At 41.5% G+C, this 6,000-nt stretch overlaps 1 long non-coding RNA gene across 6 annotated transcripts in view; it reads left to right on the forward strand.

The window, feature by feature from the left end:
* Positions 1-5,729, forward strand: part of LOC311515021 — a 31,001-nt gene extending 25,272 nt beyond the window's left edge. For 5 of the 6 annotated variants that reach the window (XR_014710024.1, XR_014710026.1, XR_014710027.1 and 2 more), the window contains 4 exons: positions 330-533; positions 2,818-2,909; positions 3,010-3,124; positions 3,538-5,729. This is a non-coding gene — a long non-coding RNA (uncharacterized lncRNA). Of the gene's footprint in view, positions 1-329; positions 697-2,817; positions 2,910-3,009; positions 3,125-3,537 lie in introns of all 6 variants that reach the window. The other variant, XR_014710025.1, reaches the window with a different exon arrangement.
* Positions 5,730-6,000: the final 271 nt, after the last annotated feature.

A 6,000-nucleotide genomic window follows, 5' to 3' on the forward strand; every position in this document is an offset into this window, starting at 1 on the left:
AATTTTAAATATCTAACCAACTAACAATAAACCAATTTCTAGCAATGTGTCTGTGTTGCAACAGTTGTCATTTGGTCAAATAAATTCTGATTTGGGACTCTATCAGAGTGTGTGGTGCTTTAAGGCCCGCCCCAGATCCAGCAGCACATTCCTGTTACTGGACTGTTCCCAGATTAGAGGGATTCTAGTGGCTGTAGTCCAGAGGGACCCTGGGCACTGTAGTTACAGCAAGGAATTATGGGAAGGTTGCCAAGGGGATATAAAAGGTAGCCTTGCCTCAGAACAGTGAGAAATCTGATGTGTTGTTGAATCTCTCTTCTCCTCCACAGGAAGGGGTTTGGAAGAGCTTAGGAAGAGGCCTAGAAGAACAGCCAAAGGGCTGAAGAAAGTACCACAAGAATGGTGTTTTGGGCAAGAAAGACAGAGACTTGGGAGAAAACCTGGAGAGAACAGGAGCTGCTCATACATCTCCTCCAAAGGACCATGAAAGAAGCCCAGCAATAAAAACTTCTTGTTGGTCCTGGACCAAAAGAGTGAGCCCTTCTCTGAGAGGAAGGCTTTATATTTTTGTTGAACTCTGTTTTGAAACTTTATTTACCTGGGAAGGGGAAGGAGTAACTTTGATTTAGGCAGAAGCCTAAGCTACCCTCGCAAGAAGAGGGAAACTGAGACAGCAGCTATACCTGACAGTGAGAGGTGAAATTTTGAGTTTCAGGAGAAAAACTAGGATAGGAAATAAAGCAAAACTATTTTAGATTACATAACTCAGCTTGAGCCAGTTGTATTGTGTTAGGCAAGCAATGGTGTAACAGATATATTTTTATACTTATTGTATTTCAGTTTGATTTCTTTGTTTCAAGGGTTATTCCCTTTAAGAGGCTAGATTATTGTTTTCTTTCTATGTAGATATTGTCCTGGTTTCCAAGCGGTCAAGAAGGATTTGGATTTCTGGCATGGGCTATTTCACTGACAGGAGACAAATAAGGACACAGATACAGCGTATTCTTTCTTAGTCCATTTTTATTAAGAATAGTACAAATCATGAGGCCTTTACTCAGTTTTTACACAAAACTCAAACAAAGATCCTAGGAAAAGTTGATGGAATTGTTCTGCATAAGGATTGAGGAAAAACGGTGTTAAGATTTTCATGTTTTAGCCTAGTGCACGTATCGCTCATTACCCTACTGAGTAAAGATGTATTAACAGTGCAAGCAGCAACAAAGTTCACCAAATATCCACTCACTTCTAAAGTCGGAGCTAAAGAGAGCATTTTTTGTTAAACAGCATACAAAGTGCTCTTCTAGCTGCTCCTTTTCCCAGAGACTGCATCCAACTGACAAGTTTGTGCTGTAATCCCACTCCCAAAACAGTAAAGTCCTGTTGTAAGTACACAGACTTGGCATGTCACTCAGAAATCATTATCCTCTCATCATCCTGAACATGTGTTTCTACATGTAGCACAAGTGAGTCCATGTCTTTTATCTTGCTTAGCTAGTCTCAGTCCATCTGCAGTTGTCTTGCAATCGGAGTGGGAGCTCCCTTGAAACTATTACATTTGAAACTATAGATGATGCAATGGGCCTGATTCTCCACAGCCTTGTAGAAGGTCAATTACATACTGATTTGGTGACTATTTAAACACACACACACGTGTGGATGTGACTTTACACAGGTATGAATGACTAGCAAAGATGCAAAGCAGTGGTGAATCAGGCCCAATGTGGTATTTAAGTGGCCAGTTCATGATTGCCATGGGTACTGGGACACTTTATGCTAGCTATGTTGGTGCAAAGTGGGCACAAAGCATCCATGTGGCCTACCTGGAAAATACTCCCAGCATAGAGGGCTTTCCAGCATCTGGTTCCTTTGCCTAGCTATCTGGGAACACGAAGGGATGTCTTACACTGCAGTTACACATCCGTGGCTGGTCTGTGCCAGCTGACTCAGGCTTGCAGAACTTGGGCTAGCGAGCTGTTTAACTGCAGTGTAGACTTTTGGACTCCGGCTGGAGCCTGGGGTCTAGGATCCTGTGAGATGCAGCCTGAACCGGTAAGTCTACACTGCAGTTAAACAGCCTGGCAGCCCGAGCCCTGTGAGTCCAAGTCAGCCGACACAGGCCCACTGCGGGTGTCTAATTGCAGTGTAGACAAACCCTAAGTTGCAATCTATCATTCTGTTGCCTAGGATGGGCAGGAGCAAGGGCAGGAATCAGTCCTTTACATATTCTTCTCCACTAGTGCATCCACATAGCAGATGAGTGGATTTGCCCATTCAGAGTACTGTTTTACTTGGATGCAGTTAAGCTGACACAACATGCACCAAGGATTAGTGTTTTTACTTCCAGTTTGTTCCAGGCGGTTGCCTCCAGCTGCATTCTGTTGTGTATCTTGGAGTGCACCCTATAAATGAACAAAAGTGGAATCTGCAGGCAAGATCCCAGCATGTGCTTTCATAGTCTAAGGGCAAGAGAGAACACAGTAGACAAAGCAGAGTGCACCCAGCTGCCAAATAGTGCACACCCCCAGAGTACAGTATCACTCTGTAATAACATGTGGGTTTTAAACACCACTGTCTTGTCAAGTTCATAACAACATTGTTTTTAATAAACATAACTTGGTTTGAAGCTTGTGAAGTATAGGAGTGAATTTTAAGTATTTGATAAGAAATTGTAATAAGTCTATCAAAAGAATTAACTTAAGGTGATTAGAAGTTTTTTTAATATAACTAACAAGTTAGGGAGATCCTAAATAACAAGGGGAAAGATATTTGGTACCTATCAAAATTGATTGTGACTTTTTTTTCATTTTAAATCTCCAGTCACATATTGCCAGTTCCTGCTCCAGGACATGTCATGCCATATATTATTCTGATGACCTTAGAGCCACTACAGAATGCCGACAGGGCCAGAGGTAAGTGGCTTTTCCTTGCAGCATGTTGCAACTTTACTATCTCTGTTTTAAAATATTCTTTACTGTACAAAAATCATGTGGATGTTTTGTCTTCATGAAGTGAGCTGGCCCGTGTAGCAAGGGGAATAACAAGAAGGAGAGAGATGAGATCTGCAGGAAGGGAGGATAATGACGTGCCATATGGGTTGCCATGTGAGACAAGTGCAATCATGGTGGTAAGCTCTGAAGAGAGATGTGGCTGATAATTTAACTCTTTTGCCAACCCTTCCTTGTCAAAGGTACCAAAGCTCTTGCTGCAAACCCTTCCGCATGTTGGCCAGGAGAAGTGGTAGAGGGAGTCCTTCACCCTGCAATGGTGAACCCTACATGGTTTTATTTAAAATAGACATATTGAACTTTTTAGAAAAAGAGCACCCTGGACCAACTTCTGTTCTCTGCTGTGCAAACAGATTGGGTTGTGCATGAAGTTTGCACTATGTAATGATTAACATGTAATTGCATGGGTAATATGCTTGTAGGTGCACATTTTGAAAAAAAAATCCTTTGCAAATAACATGGTGATTTATTGAGCTACAGTGAAAATTCAGATATTGGATAAAAGATTTCCTCTACATGTCTTATTTTTCAGGCAGGTTTATTTTCAAGCCTCCTGTCAGGGACACATCAACTTCAAGTAGCAACTGAGACACTGTTGTGCCTGTTCCAAGTTATACTTTCTGTTAAAAAAAGAAAACTTTGGAAGACATGAGGAAGAGCAGTACCAGAGGAAATTTGCTGCACAGTAGTTGTCCACTTTCTGTGGCCAAAACCCCTTCAAGGGATGTGAAATTGCCTCTGAATTACTACCAGACTATGTTTTAAACTGGAATCCATCATCTATCTTTGTCCTCATGGGCCTGATCATGAGCACTGCCTAAGCCATATGAATGCTTAACATCCAGGATCAGACCCATAATGTTTAGGAATTCTTCTTATAGGACAGACTGCTTGTCTAATCAAGGGACACTTATGGTGTTATAGACTCAGACCCTGAAACTGCGAAGATTTATGCCTGTGCTTAACTTTATGTACGCAAATAGTCCTTGTAAAGGATTGGGGCCTAAGTTACATCACCCTCTTCTGGCTGGACCCAGGCTTGTGCCTGTGGAGCCAGTTCCCGCCCTGGGAAAATCCTGTCTGGGCCCTTCTCATAGAATCCAGGGAGAGTAGATTCCAGTCAGATTAATTGCTGTGTATTTTATTTCAAGCCTTCTTAATGTAAACAAGGACCAGTGCTTCACAGCCTCTCCCCATAAAGTCTGTACAGGTTAAGTCCGTTTCCCTCGAGTCTGTCCCTCACCCCACGAATTCACCACTCCAAAAGTTCCAGGCTTATACGTCAGAGCCTTTTTTGTGATATTACAGGATTTTCCCCAGTCTCCCTTCTGTCCATCTGTTTCTTGGAGCTGCTCTTCACAGCAGTTGCTCCAGCCTCTGGCAGATAGTGCACACACCCTGCTCCTCTTTTTCTGAGGATCAGCCAGTTAAGTTGCTGGTATTTTCCCAGGTGCAGTGGGTGGGGCTAATTAGCCAGCCAGCTGCAGGCCTCTGACCCCAGAGGAATACTATCCCTTATACCTTCCCAGTCTTATTAAAATCAATCAATGAAACTACTTTACTAGCATAAAATTAAACATGTTCTTAGGTCTTTGTAAGATCAGGGCCTTAAATTGTAATCCCACCCACTCCCACCTTCAGCACTGATGTTTATTGCTTTCCCCCTCATACTTGTCTGTGGAAAAGTCTCATGCCATTAAGTTAACACTATGATGATGCAATTAATACAATTCCTAAGAAATAACAGCAACAGAACATGCTAAAGCATTAGACAGTGGCTACTCTCTGTGTAGTCTTAAGCTTTACTAGCCAAGAAAAAGAACAAAAGTGAAACCTTGCATCCTCAGGGTCAGTCACCGCTAGAGAAAGATGGACCTCTATACAGAACAATTCTAGTTCTTATCAAGTGTCTCAAGAAATTTTGTCAAGTAGCGCACTGTCATGATTTCCTTTGGGAACACATTGAAACACGAAAGAAAACAAGCTTCTTACAACAGCAACATTCTTATCAAATACAATTAATGAGCAACTGCCACTTCATTTAAGTTTGGCTGCAGAGGCAAAGCATAATCACCCAGGAATGTGCTCTCAAAGTGACATTATATAAACAAGTACTGCTATGTTCCCCTGTTTGCATGGGACAGTTGCTAAAGATGTGTATTTCATTAGCCAATATTCACATCTTACGCACATCTGTTTTCCTGCTCTGCTCTTAACTTTTAACTTATCATTTTAATTAGCACCATGAAAATGCTATGCCTTATCTTCTTGGCTATTCCTTGTTTATTTCTGCTCTGCTTTTCCTGTAAAACAGTAGAATAAAGATACATTGTAATGCACAATGAAAAAGAAAATATGACCCTATTACAAAGGACCCAAGACATTTGACCAATTATACCCTATTGCAAGCATGATTTGATGTAATTCCTGTAAGTGCCATTAATAAAACCAGAGTTACAGGTGCTGAATTTCATTCTAGAAGCAGTATTTTCCAGAGGAAGTCGTTTCAGAAGTAACTTTAAAAACAGTGGATACATTTGATCATATTCACCAGTATATTCCAGCTTGTACGCACTGCTTTGGCAATTTAAAACAGCAACCCAGTTTAACCGATCACCTGAGCTCAGTTTATGCTGCTTTGCCTTGTTGGAACAGTGCAAAACAGCTAGAAAGCACTGGTGGATCTGGCCCTCTATATACTCAAAAAGCAATAAAAGCTATGTAAAATCTTCCCCATGTGTGTTATTGCTTGCTTGTGTAAGGAAATGGTCACCTTAAAATTTCAAATGCTATTTGGGACTAGATTCCCTGGTACGTCTGGCCGCTTTATGCTGCTCTGGTGATGTGAAAGAGCAGTAAACTGGCTGACTAACTAAATGAAATGTATGGCTGCTTTGCATATCTTGAATGGTCCAAACAGTCAGAGTATACTGGTGCATGTGCCCCCCTTTTCTTCTTGTTTACTAATTGCTGTTTTGGCAATTCTGATGGGACC

This window comes from Lepidochelys olivacea (assembly GCF_965140295.1).
Source record: "Lepidochelys olivacea isolate rLepOli2 genome assembly, chromosome: 1".
NCBI classification, from domain to species: domain Eukaryota; kingdom Metazoa; phylum Chordata; order Testudines; family Cheloniidae; genus Lepidochelys; species Lepidochelys olivacea.